Source organism: Mya arenaria, chromosome 1, assembly GCF_026914265.1.
Source record: "Mya arenaria isolate MELC-2E11 chromosome 1, ASM2691426v1".
Taxonomy (NCBI): Eukaryota; Metazoa; Mollusca; class Bivalvia; order Myida; family Myidae; genus Mya; species Mya arenaria.
The window spans coordinates 18,970,715-18,985,884 of NC_069122.1; the positions used below are offsets into that span (position 1 = coordinate 18,970,715).

Sequence of the window (15,170 nt, forward strand, 5' to 3'; positions counted from 1 at the left end):
GAGCCTATTAACGACCAAAATATTCGAAATCCTCTACCCCGTTTCATACATGTACACAACCTGTCAGATTTGTCCTAGATTTACAAATTAATGGATACAATCGATGCATGTAAGTGCATTATGGTATCTGAACATGTTTTTTTGGCATAATGACATAAATAAATGTGTGTTTGATAGTAGGCAATGATATTTTCGTAGAAATTTGAATTTATAACAAAGATAATTTAAAAATTGTGGCCGCGAGGATCCTCTGCGCAAGGCCCGTTTGCTACTTTTTGCTGGGATGGTGGACGTCACCAGTCTGCCATAGTCTAAAAATTGTCAAAAGACTGGTTGACGGCCATTTAGGTGGACTACCATCTACCCCACCCACCAAAACTAACTGTCCAAGTAAACAGTCAAGCGATTTATAGCTCATGACATTCAAATAATATCACAATAATGTAATATAAACTCATTAAAATGACAAATCTAATAAAAATAAATAAATTATAACAAACCTGGAATGATAATTTGTCCGTATTTATCGCTGTTATTGTACTTCGTCATAACCCGGAAATAAACCGGAAGTCACCATGCCGCAAAGGATTATGGTCAATTGGAAAGTCGAGAATGAAAAACATTGATATGACTGATATAAAAAATATAATTAAAATCTAAATAACTATTAACCCTGATTTTGAATATAAAATGTTAGAAAATCTAAGAAAGTTTATTTGTTATAACTGTTAATTATTAATTGATCATTAAAGACTTCAAAGAAAATGTGTCTTTGAACCATGCGTTCTTTACAAGGCAAACGGTAAGTGTTGTGGGTGTGAAAAAGACATTCAAAGACGTGTGAATGAATAATTGTCTTTAATTTTTTAATGCTATTTACAGCTGATTAAAGAAGATTTGAGTAATATAAACACCGTAAGTATATATATTAAATCGTTTCTAAAATTGGGTACCATTTGTTTTAAACGTGTTGCTGTGCTACTGTTAAATTTTAAATTTAAAAAATCTTTGCTAGTTTATCTTTTAGAAACACTATAACGCCACCAGAACCTCTTCTATGATTACTTATTCGTCTTTTGTCAAAACATGTATACCCATCTAGGAAATCATCGAATTCATTCGCCTCGGTTTGCCATGTTTCATAAAGTGCGATAATATCAAATGCACTACAAAATGTTTTCAAAGCAATGTCATGTAAATATTTCTTAAGTCCTTGTATATTGAAAGAGCACAACTGTACAAAAGTATCATTACATGTATTTACATTACAACAGTATTTTGGACCTTGGCCTAATCCCTATTTCTGCGGTACCAACACAGGCTTTTTGGCATCAAAGTCAAATTCATATAAGTCACCATCTACCAGTAACTTATCATGTTTCAATTTCGCCGATTTTCCACTGTTAATGCATTCCTGCATGAAAGGGAACAGTCCGGTTCGAGCCTTCATAACGCGGTCCGGCAGATCCTCGACTACTCTACCCTGTACGGTCCCGTGCTTTCGCTTATCTCGAAATGCGTTTAGAACGGTGTCACGGTCCTTAATTGACGAGAACTTAGCGAGTATGGGATGCGTTTGCTTAAACGGAAGCCTATGTACAAAATCGAAATGAATATTTTCTGCATTCGCTTCAAGGTTACGCGAAATATAAGTTCGCAGTTTCTCTTCAGTTTGTGTATTTGATTCACGTGCAGTGAAGTCGATACCGTAGAATTTCAAATTACTCTTACGAATAAGTATATCTTGTTTTTCCTGTTGTCGTGTGTTCGCGTTCAGTTTATCTTCGAAAACCTTAAGTTTATCATTTAGAGTTTCGACTGTTTCCGACAGTTTGCTATTTTGTTCTTTTATTTCAATATTTTCACGTTTTAACTCATTAACAGACTGTTCTTAATGGTCGAATTTCTTATTCATGCATTTTACATCATTTCTTATTTCTAGTAATAATGTGGCGATATTTAAATCGGCAGGAGAATGGCTCGAACTCTCGTGGCTCGAGTTCTCACTATCTGTATTCCGATGCATATGACCTTGGTGTAGCCAGTTGCTAATTTGGGGCTGATTTCCGGTATGGGCACCTCCGGCTACCTCAGGCTGCTGCCTAAGGTGGTCTGTCTGTGATAGCTGAGACAGCCCGGCGTCGATGTCGCTGGTTTCCGCATTGTGTCGACCGGCGGTAGATACTTGGGAAGAGGAACGATTTGAAGAACGGCCACGGGTGCTACGCTCGCGCAGATCGGGGCCAGGATTGGTTTCCACACATTGCGCCGCCAATAGGAAGAAAAGAAGTACTCTAATGCACAACGAGACATGTTTAAGCTTTAAATTATGCAGTGTCAATTTGCATTTCACTGGCTGAGAGAATGTCCCTATACGAGCTCGCCACATCTCAATGTTAATACCCATGGTCAATTATCGACGATAAACCGTTAATAGTAACGGGATGGTGGTGTGCGCACTTTTCAAGCGTGACGATCAGCGCGGTCGGGGTGAGTGATGAACACTTGTCACACTTGTCACCAACATAAACAAGAAAAATGTCCTAGATATACACCTCTTTGTCAAACAAAGACAATAATAGTTCTGCTTTAAAAGTTAATTTCCTCTCAATAATTTTCTGGAAGAATCACACCCCTCGATCGCAAAACAATTGAAAAGTATCTTACTGTTTTTTTTGTCCATATATTTATCCAATAACCACCCATAATTCACAAAAATCACAATTTTATTTTAAGCGATTGAAAAACATGTCTTCACCGGAAATACGTCATCAATTGTTCTCTCGAGCCTATTAACGACCAAAATATTCGAAATCCTCTACCCCGTTTCATACATGTACACAACCTGTCAGATTTGTCCTAGATTTACAAATTAATGGATACAATCGATGCATGTAAGTGCATTATGGTATCTGAACATGTTTTTTTGGCATAATGACATAAATAAATGTGTGTTTGATAGTAGGCAATGATATTTTCGTAGAAATTTGAATTTATAACAAAGATAATTTAAAAATTGTGGCCGCGAGGATCCTCTGCGCAAGGCCCGTTTGCTACTTTTTGCTGGGATGGTGGACGTCACCAGTCTGCCATAGTCTAAAAATTGTCAAAAGACTGGTTGACGGCCATTTAGGTGGACTACCATCTACCCCACCCACCAAAACTAACTGTCCAAGTAAACAGTCAAGCGATTTATAGCTCATGACATTCAAATAATATCACAATAATGTAATATAAACTCATTAAAATGACAAATCTAATAAAAATAAATAAATTATAACAAACCTGGAATGATAATTTGTCCGTATTTATCGCTGTTATTGTACTTCGTCATAACCCGGAAATAAACCGGAAGTCACCATGCCGCAAAGGATTATGGTCAATTGGAAAGTCGAGAATGAAAAACATTGATATGACTGATATAAAAAATATAATTAAAATCTAAATAACTATTAACCCTGATTTTGAATATAAAATGTTAGAAAATCTAAGAAAGTTTATTTGTTATAACTGTTAATTATTAATTGATCATTAAAGACTTCAAAGAAAATGTGTCTTTGAACCATGCGTTCTTTACAAGGCAAACGGTAAGTGTTGTGGGTGTGAAAAAGACATTCAAAGACGTGTGAATGAATAATTGTCTTTAATTTTTTAATGCTATTTACAGCTGATTAAAGAAGATTTGAGTAATATAAACACCGTAAGTATATATATTAAATCGTTTCTAAAATTGGGTACCATTTGTTTTAAACGTGTTGCTGTGCTACTGTTAAATTTTAAATTTAAAAAATCTTTGCTAGTTTATCTTTTAGAAACACTATAACGCCACCAGAACCTCTTCTATGATTACTTATTCGTCTTTTGTCAAAACATGTATACCCATCTAGGAAATCATCGAATTCATTCGCCTCGGTTTGCCATGTTTCATAAAGTGCGATAATATCAAATGCACTACAAAATGTTTTCAAAGCAATGTCATGTAAATATTTCTTAAGTCCTTGTATATTGAAAGAGCACAACTGTACAAAAGTATCATTACATGTATTTACATTACAACAGTATTTTGGACCTTGGCCTAATCCCTATTTCTGCGGTACCAACACAGGCTTTTTGGCATCAAAGTCAAATTCATATAAGTCACCATCTACCAGTAACTTATCATGTTTCAATTTCGCCGATTTTCCACTGTTAATGCATTCCTGCATGAAAGGGAACAGTCCGGTTCGAGCCTTCATAACGCGGTCCGGCAGATCCTCGACTACTCTACCCTGTACGGTCCCGTGCTTTCGCTTATCTCGAAATGCGTTTAGAACGGTGTCACGGTCCTTAATTGACGAGAACTTAGCGAGTATGGGATGCGTTTGCTTAAACGGAAGCCTATGTACAAAATCGAAATGAATATTTTCTGCATTCGCTTCAAGGTTACGCGAAATATAAGTTCGCAGTTTCTCTTCAGTTTGTGTATTTGATTCACGTGCAGTGAAGTCGATACCGTAGAATTTCAAATTACTCTTACGAATAAGTATATCTTGTTTTTCCTGTTGTCGTGTGTTCGCGTTCAGTTTATCTTCGAAAACCTTAAGTTTATCATTTAGAGTTTCGACTGTTTCCGACAGTTTGCTATTTTGTTCTTTTATTTCAATATTTTCACGTTTTAACTCATTAACAGACTGTTCTTAATGGTCGAATTTCTTATTCATGCATTTTACATCATTTCTTATTTCTAGTAATAATGTGGCGATATTTAAATCGGCAGGAGAATGGCTCGAACTCTCGTGGCTCGAGTTCTCACTATCTGTATTCCGATGCATATGACCTTGGTGTAGCCAGTTGCTAATTTGGGGCTGATTTCCGGTATGGGCACCTCCGGCTACCTCAGGCTGCTGCCTAAGGTGGTCTGTCTGTGATAGCTGAGACAGCCCGGCGTCGATGTCGCTGGTTTCCGCATTGTGTCGACCGGCGGTAGATACTTGGGAAGAGGAACGATTTGAAGAACGGCCACGGGTGCTACGCTCGCGCAGATCGGGGCCAGGATTGGTTTCCACACATTGCGCCGCCAATAGGAAGAAAAGAAGTACTCTAATGCACAACGAGACATGTTTAAGCTTTAAATTATGCAGTGTCAATTTGCATTTCACTGGCTGAGAGAATGTCCCTATACGAGCTCGCCACATCTCAATGTTAATACCCATGGTCAATTATCGACGATAAACCGTTAATAGTAACGGGATGGTGGTGTGCGCACTTTTCAAGCGTGACGATCAGCGCGGTCGGGGTGAGTGATGAACACTTGTCACACTTGTCACCAACATAAACAAGAAAAATGTCCTAGATATACACCTCTTTGTCAAACAAAGACAATAATAGTTCTGCTTTAAAAGTTAATTTCCTCTCAATAATTTTCTGGAAGAATCACACCCCTCGATCGCAAAACAATTGAAAAGTATCTTACTGTTTTTTTTGTCCATATATTTATCCAATAACCACCCATAATTCACAAAAATCACAATTTTATTTTAAGCGATTGAAAAACATGTCTTCACCGGAAATACGTCATCAATTGTTCTCTCGAGCCTATTAACGACCAAAATATTCGAAATCCTCTACCCCGTTTCATACATGTACACAACCTGTCAGATTTGTCCTAGATTTACAAATTAATGGATACAATCGATGCATGTAAGTGCATTATGGTATCTGAACATGTTTTTTTGGCATAATGACATAAATAAATGTGTGTTTGATAGTAGGCAATGATATTTTCGTAGAAATTTGAATTTATAACAAAGATAATTTAAAAATTGTGGCCGCGAGGATCCTCTGCGCAAGGCCCGTTTGCTACTTTTTGCTGGGATGGTGGACGTCACCAGTCTGCCATAGTCTAAAAATTGTCAAAAGACTGGTTGACGGCCATTTAGGTGGACTACCATCTACCCCACCCACCAAAACTAACTGTCCAAGTAAACAGTCAAGCGATTTATAGCTCATGACATTCAAATAATATCACAATAATGTAATATAAACTCATTAAAATGACAAATCTAATAAAAATAAATAAATTATAACAAACCTGGAATGATAATTTGTCCGTATTTATCGCTGTTATTGTACTTCGTCATAACCCGGAAATAAACCGGAAGTCACCATGCCGCAAAGGATTATGGTCAATTGGAAAGTCGAGAATGAAAAACATTGATATGACTGATATAAAAAATATAATTAAAATCTAAATAACTATTAACCCTGATTTTGAATATAAAATGTTAGAAAATCTAAGAAAGTTTATTTGTTATAACTGTTAATTATTAATTGATCATTAAAGACTTCAAAGAAAATGTGTCTTTGAACCATGCGTTCTTTACAAGGCAAACGGTAAGTGTTGTGGGTGTGAAAAAGACATTCAAAGACGTGTGAATGAATAATTGTCTTTAATTTTTTAATGCTATTTACAGCTGATTAAAGAAGATTTGAGTAATATAAACACCGTAAGTATATATATTAAATCGTTTCTAAAATTGGGTACCATTTGTTTTAAACGTGTTGCTGTGCTACTGTTAAATTTTCGTGTATTGGACATCATTAACGCGTTATTGTTCTACTTTTATTTTATTGTGTAATGGAATTTTGTTAAAAATTGTAATGTCTGATTCGGATTTTGTATTGAGTGAGATAAGGTTGTGAGACCGTTGGCAGCATCGAGTCTGCGATACAGGTAGGTGCAAGTAATATGTTTTATAGACACAAAAAAACCGTATATAAATGTATAACACTATCCAGGTATGGCTATGTTTACCGCTAAGTACTCCCATAACTTATGTAATTTAGATTAAAATGCACGTACCGCCATGGGTATATCAAAGCTGTTGTCATTGACACTGGACTGGCTTTCGTGGTTTTTATTTAGCAATCATTCCTGATTACACGCGTGTCTGACTTGTGATTCCCTAGTATAATTTTTTTTGCTATGTTTCTTTGTTATGTTTGTTGTATCAAAAACGGTAGTGTTAAACATAATTCTGTAGATCCTTAGGACATACGCGATGTACATATTCTTGTTTCTATTGTGTTGTATGTACCTTGCGGTATGTATGACACCGAAAGCATTACCTTGTCATATTATACCTTAATATCGATAACATTCTCACAATATTTTTTATCAAACTTATGATAGAATAGAACATATGTTATTAAGCAAGGTTTTTAAAAATGCCTTTACGTTTCAACCATTAATTTGTTATGTATGTGGTATACTATTGCTCCCGAATAATTATAAATTATTGTTTTTGACAATTAGTGTTTTATCTATACATAATTAGGAAATAATGTTTGTTTTATAGATATGACTTGCAAACAAGTGACAACTTGATAGTTCTACAGATATTCTACAACAAATATGCATTTTAAAAAGAGTAAAACAATATATCCGTAATAAAATAATAATATTTTGTTTGAGGTGCGAAGAGATAATTGGTATTATTCTGTAAGTGTGAGAATTAGCGGTTGGGAAAGTCGGAACAAACCTTGTACACGTATTTTTAAGCTTGTAAACACAAAGTGTCATAATTCCAACGCCTGATACCCCTGTGGAATGTGACAATTCGCCATAAGACCGTCTGTCTAAAAACACCTTTTAAGCCAGTATGGTTTTGCATACGTATTCAATATAAGATTAATAATAGTTTTTTTTCATCCTTACCTGATTTAATATATAAATTCATAAAATGTATAACTTATGTCTTACCATGTGTTTGTTTATTTATTATTAAATTGTAGTTAATAAGAAGATGTACTGTATATTAGTTCTTATAAAAAATCTGTTTTCTTCTTTTCATAAATCATTATCCATCAATTCAGATGTTTCGCAGTTCGCCACTGCGGAATCGTTCCTTGATGAAACTTCAAATGAAGTATCCGCTCCAGACGCCAGGATCATGGATGAGTGGGACTCATACGATTCGCATGATGTCACCTGCGAGGAGTTCCTGAAAAATGTTGGTGCCATCTACGGCGGGCGATAGGTGTTTGGTCAAGACTGATGTTAGACAATGGACATGTTATTATACATAATATTAGCAACATAGTTATGTATAATATTTAAAGATTATTTAAAAAAAAATGAAGTTTAATTCTTTTTCTTCAATTCTATTTCGTTTTATAAAAATATCTCGTGAATAAATCTTTACATGATTTCAAGTGTACAGATATTTTCTTTAAATCTATTTTATCTATACCTTTGTATGTATGTATATAGCTTTGTCTATTAAAATAAAAAAAAATGAAATTACATGTTTTTTACTTATATTTAGAAATAAAAAAAAAATATAAATAAGGGCCAAAACGTCTCGGTAATCAGGGGCCGAAACGTCTACGGGATGGGGACGATTTGGTAAGGGGCCGAATCAATCGTAACAACTCGGCCATCTCCGGCAAGCTTCGAGATAGACCTCGTAAATAGTAGTAAGGATATACGAAAGTGCGATGCGGCTGCCGGCGATTAACACCGTTTTCAATCCGCGTAAAGAAGGCCCATTGTAACAACAAGGAAATGGATTGTGTTAAATTAAATGTGCTTGTTTAAGAGAAAATATTTATTGTAACCTCAAAGAATGTTCGTTTTATGAATATTTAGATGTTTCCTTATAGTTGAAGCACTCTATTTCCTCTAAAAAAATCTTGAGCACAGAGAAAATGCATTTGACAGTCATTGAAATGATCATACGGTTCATGGCATGCATGAATCATTACATCGGATTAAATGCATGCATGGACTAAATGTCAACATTTTCTCAACAGTTATAGGAATACCCTTTGAAATGTAAGTTTTAAGTCATACTTTGCCGTGTTATTTTTCACACCATGCCTTGCCATTAAAACAACATGACTATTCTGTAAAATCATTGATTGCCTTGTGCAGAGTTTTGTGGGTTGTGGTAGGATGGGTGTGAGCTTGGCACCCAGTCAGCTTTTACCAGCTGAAATCTATGCATGCCTTTACTTCAGCATTGTTGGGTTTGGGCTGCAGATTTTTTTGTGTGTAAACAGTTCTGTGGGGTCGGGGTGGGGCGGTGACTCCACGCAGTAAGCTCAATTGTTAGAGTACCAGTACAACGTTCATGTGGATATGCACCAGACAATTGTAACCACAGCCCCCCAGGTCTGGGGAATAGTGGGGACTTTGACTTTCAGTACAGCCAACCCCGGCTAAAATCCCCACCCTGCGCGGACGATCCAATGGCAAAATCCCTGCCAAATGCCCCCACACCCCAGGGACTCTAGGTAAGGTCCATTCCCCTCTATATTTTAAGCGAAGATAAAACCACCGCCTTCACCCAGCACTGCAGGGCCACCTGATAGGTAAAAACACGGCCTATTTCCCCGGGTTAACCCCAGTATTCCCCCGGACATGGGGTGGGGTGGAGGGGGGGGGTAACAATTGACTGGTGCACTAAGTTGACAGAACTTGTCTTAAAATTGTATTTGTTCAAGGCAGATCATGCTTCACTTTACCTCCTAAGCTGTGGATAAACCCACTCATTAGAAGTTTCCTTACACATTATATTTGTCTTAATCTATAATTATTAGTCTCAATATCTTTGAGTAAATTGTCATTTTTTATTTAATACAACAACACCAAAAGAGTAACTGATAAGATACTCAACTGATTTATTTTTTGTAAATAAAAGCCTTAAACAAATATTTAGCCAGGTTACTAAGCATTTCAGCAATGTATACCAGACTTCTTTCAATAATACTTAATCTCTTTTGAATAATTAGCCTTTAGATCACTCTTCACCAAATGACTCTTATGTCCAACTCCATAAAATGCAAACAAGAATAACAGTTTGGATCAACATGTCTCTTAATTTTATCTTTAATATTAGTCAAGTAATAACAGAGCCATCTGTATGCAATCCAATGTAAAATTAATGATAAATTAGGTTTTGCTCCCATTTTTACTTTCATTTCTGTGCCAAGCCCTCTTAAGTGCATTGAGTCTTTTGGGAGACTTCACAATATTTCTGGCGTTTAATCCCCATATATATGGCTTTAAGTTGCCATACAAATTTAAGTCTTCATTATAAAAAATACTGTATGTCTCCACTTTAACCATAAACACACAATGAGAGGACTATTTAAAGCATTACCATGTGTCAGAATTATAGATCTTTCTTTGCATTTTATTTGTCTAAATGTATTACCGGTCTCTTTAGCAATATCCTTGTGCCTCTTTGAGTACTTGGCTTGACAGTTTGGTTTTAATTACATTGTTTTGAATGTTTTATTTGTACACAACAATGATGATGATGATGATGATGATGACACTATGCTATGCCAAAACCTCAACACATTTTCTTCAAACAAAAAAGGACAGTCATTCAGAATAACTTTTATTACATCATTTGAGAAAATAAACTCATACAATCAACGAAATAAACATGCATCTGTATAATCACAAGTCATGTTATGTGTTCGTTAAATTCAATTTAATAAAGAAAATAAATATTGGTTGCAGTAAGCAATGCGCATCACTTCTAATAAACATTCCAACAGACTGAAAAATAAATCAACACAAATGGAAAAAACTGTTTGCAAGTCAGCTAGTATCTTATTTTATGCCTTATCAGATTGCTATGCAAGCTGGAAGCTTACAAAATCACTCTTAAGTCTGTTGCCTAAGAAGAAACAAGTATGGACATCCTTTTCCTGAGGTCAAGAGAAAGTATCTTGGAGGTCTTGAACTCACAACCTTGAATTTGGGGCTTATCCTCTAGACCACTTTCACCTTTTCACATTTTAAAGAGCCCAGTTTACAATATGGCATTTGCAAGGATGTGCCCTATTAACAGATTTTCTGAAGTCTTAAAAATTGAACTGAACAAAATAGCTCTCCTTTATTTGGTCTGCCGATGCCATCTGTTTCTGTTTTTGTAGTTATCTTCCCTCCATAATATAGGAAAACCACTTAAAGCGTATTTAAATCCTTTACCATTTTACCCTTTTAAAATATATGTTCGGATTTATTTAATAATCACGGACCAACAGATGACTTTTATCTTCAACTTCACATCAGTATGTAAGTCATCAAATATTTGAGATGACAAGATGTTCCACTGAACGCTTTGTTTCCATCTTGCACTCATTTTTCCAAGGAAGGCGTTGCAGTTGTGTTAAGATGATTGCCATGCATTGAAGGTCAATCCTCATACAATGGCATTTTTTATTACATTCCGATTCCAGTGCCTGAAATAGAAAACAGAAAATACAACAATAATAAGAATTATATTTTCAGATCAATTATTTGAAAAGCCTGTACAACAACAGAAAAGTATTCACAAAACATTAAGTGCAACACCAATTTAAAGTTGCATCCTCACAGTTTTACTGTTCTGACACCTTTTTTATGTTTGTCTTTAAACGAGCCAATTGGCAATTATTGTGCAAATGCATGGAAACCAGTGATATTAGACTGTTGGCATAATATCAGATCACAGTCTTTCATATACAAGTTTGAAAATTTGGTAAAAATTCCTCCAACTAGTCATATAAGGTCACACACAATAGAACAGATTTCAACTGTTTGGGAAATATTTTTTTGCTATTGCTTTAAATAAGCATAAAAATAATTATATGTGTAAATTTAATTTAATTACTCCTTTGGGCTTTTGAAGAATGACCAAGAAGAACTGCCAATCTGTGAGAGAGCAGCTTTTAGCTCTGGACTACTGGTTAATTAAAAAGATATGAAATGAAATTGTTATCATGTTTAAATTCATCTACAATGTTGATATTTTAATACTGTCAATCCTTGTTGGTTAATTGTACAAACATGCAGGTACTTTTGGGCTTAAACCAATAGGATACATGACTGTTAAATTATTGTCCGAATTTCGAAAATAGCACAACCATTACCTCATCTGCCTTTTTTCATTAGAACAAGCTGGGAATCAGAGTCAGCTGCACCCCTGGTACCATACTCTTCTCTGAAAATGACATTAAGATTAAAATTTAAATGTCTGCATTTCATTGGCACAGTAAAAAATGTCAGCAGTTTTTCAATGTTTCTGCATCACCACCACTGGTGGATATCAAAGAATTTAGTCTTGAAAGAAATGTGTGCTGGTTTATGCGTTCAAACTCATTTTGTTAAACCAATAGAATGAAGATCTGATTTATTTAAAAAACTATATTAGTGAACAGAGCCGAGGTATTCAATTGTGCCATTACATTAAGTTGTTCGCTACCAACACTCACGGACATATAAACCATACATCCTTGGTTAAAAGAATGTAAATTTCTATTATAAAAAATTAAAGTTAATGATATGAAATGTATGAGATAAATACACTGAGAAAGAAAGTTTAACCTATTATCGATCTGAGCAAAGTCAGATTCAGACTTATTTGTTATTAAAAAAGAAATAGAGTATTTGTTTTCTTAATTTTTGCCACTGATCACTGGAGCTTCAAAATTGTTATTTACTAAATTAGAATCTGTCAAATGAAAGAAGACTTTACCCCACCCACTAAGAATTAATGACATTTCCAACTAGTTTCTCATTAGGGCTCTTTTAAAACTATTTTTATATTTTATTAAAATACAATAAGTATAAAAATAACACTAACACACAAACAAGTGGTAAAAGTTCGCTCCTCATTCTGTCTTTGGACTAACATATCTCTTGGTTGTTTGAACATCTTCTTGGTCGGCCATGATGGACTATTTTCTTACGACCCGTATTATATCCGAGGCCATATCTTGATACAAGCCGAGGAGTTCCGATTGCAAAACAAGGCTTCCTAGTCAAATAGCCCCCAAGTCAAATAGCCCCCATTTTGGTCAAATAGCCCCCACTCACATTTTAAAATTGGCAAATAGCCCCCAAAAAACGCCCCCACTTTTAAAAAAAAAATATATGCATACTTATTTTATTTCAAAACATTTTTAAACCTTTATTTTACAAAATGAAGTGCAATTAACATTATTTGTATATTAATAAATCTGACAATTTTACCAAGTAAGAATATCAAACCTTTTAAAATATATCTTATAAATAATATATTAATACATCAAATCTGCATTTAAACTGCCATAAGTGTTTGTTATTTTAATATTGATTACGCATCGAAATTAAGTAACAACAAGAAATTATATAAAAAAATTTTTTTTTTGAAATAATTCACATTTTATTAACATCTATGAATCAAAGTTTCTCTTCAGACAAACAGAATGTACATAATCTATCATTAACAATATTCTTTTTAAACAAAAGTGAGTTTAGCTAAAATCCTATGTATATTTCTTGTTTGAAACCATTGAATATACTGGGTGAGTTACCTAAATCGGAACACTTTCGGCACTATTTTTGAAATATTTTTAGTTAGACTTGCACCACAACTACAACAATTTCCATCAGCATACTAGGATTCAAGACCAATTGGTTGATATAAATGGCATTTTTCAAGATACATGTACTACCAATCTGCATGAAAAGTACTTTATCATCCGCACAATCAAGGACTGCCATTTTCGTCCTTGGAGTACCTAAATATTAAACAGTTTTAATTCATTCTTTATGTATTCTTTTAAAATTATTGCACCATGTTCTTTTTAAAGTAAATTAATAATTGATATTTCCAGGTTGTTTGTTGTCATTTGTGTGAGAAAAATTTGATGATTGCAGTAAAATACAGGCTGTACCAGTATGCTGTGATTGTGGCAAGCATAAAGTCTTTCAAGCACATGCCATGTTTTGACATTTGAACATGAAAAACTTTAAATGATAGCAGTATTTGAAATACTTACCGGAGAATTGTGTTCTTTGGAATTTGTATCTAATGCAAGCGTCTGTATTGATTAAACTCATAAATAAACTGATCTTGATCGGAAAAAAAAACACTTTTATAATAGGTGTTCCATAATTAGTTACTGTTCCGATTTAGGTACTCACCCAGTATGTATCTCTTGTAATACCCAATACCAATCCATAGATCTTTTTTCTAATTTACATCCTGGAAAACAATGTTCCATTTGGTCTAATAGATTGGAGTATCCTTATTTTTTATCAATTCATTATAAACTTTTTACTTCCTTTGGTTTCAAGCAAAATATCCTAATTTGAACATTTAAATTGTATCAACATGTGACTATTTACATTGTAGTATGCTACAGGCTAAGAGAGGTGTACAACAACTAAGAATTACATACTGATCACCATGAAACACAGTTTATATTGTAACTTTGGTGCCATCTCCCGCACTACTCGCATTCCACTCCATGCTGCCTAGGCCGAATCTCCTTCTCACAATCTACAAAAGGATAGTCCATTTTACAAACAAACACTCACAATTAATAAATATGACTTAATAAAAATGAAAAATCCAATATACACTTAAAAACTTGTCAATACGACTTAACAAACATGAATAATCCAATATACACTTTAAAAATTGTCATCCAGCACCACATTCATGAACTCATTTCTACAATAAAAGCTTTGCTAACAATCAATCATTTTAAACTAAATCTAAATTGTAATTAAAAATATCAAAGCGAAGGTGTGCAAACTAAATTAAGTCAGTTATTAAGCTTAGTGTGAACCGACTTTAATATTGTGCAAACTAAATTATTTGAAGTCAGTTATAAAACTAAGTGCGAACCCACTTTAATCTTTCTTCAAAGGATTATTGCACAATGTGATAATTTAGATGCCCTATCTTCTCTAATTAATAAGTCTTTAATATGTGCAAATTATTTTTTATATTTTAAAACATTTAAATTATCAACAAATGCTACTGTTTGATTAGCAATTATGTAAATTCAATATAGCTTAAAATATTACAATATATTACCTTCAAATATAATTTCAAATAAAAAAATGAGTGGGGGCTATTTGACCAAAATGGGGGCGTTCTGACCAATTTGGGGGCGTTTTGACCATTTTTTTTCCGAGTGGGGGCTATTTGGCCAAAGGTGTGGGGGCTATTTGACCAAAATGGGGGCTATTTGACTTGAGGGCTATTTGACTTGGGGGCTATTTGACTTGGGGGCTATTTGACCAGGTTCCCAACACAAGAAAAAGCCAAACTTACCGGCGATACTGTAAAACTTTCGTTTTACCCTTTCAATTTCCAACCCCGTTGGAAATTTAACGTATCTGTTTAACAGTCCTG

General features: G+C 34.5%; 1 protein-coding gene across 2 annotated transcripts in view; it reads right to left on the reverse strand.

Moving 5' to 3' along the window:
• LOC128224324 (tRNA N6-adenosine threonylcarbamoyltransferase, mitochondrial-like) overlaps positions 1 to 15,170 on the reverse strand; it is a 451,923-nt gene that overhangs the window by 63,916 nt on the left and 372,837 nt on the right. Inside the window, exon 1 of one of the 2 annotated variants that reach the window (XM_052935315.1) lies at positions 501 to 576. The exons of the other annotated variant lie outside the window; for it this stretch is intronic. The gene's annotated coding sequence lies outside the window, so the exon portion shown is untranslated. Of the gene's footprint in view, positions 1 to 500; positions 577 to 15,170 lie in introns of those variants that run through there. 2 annotated transcript variants of the gene reach the window in all.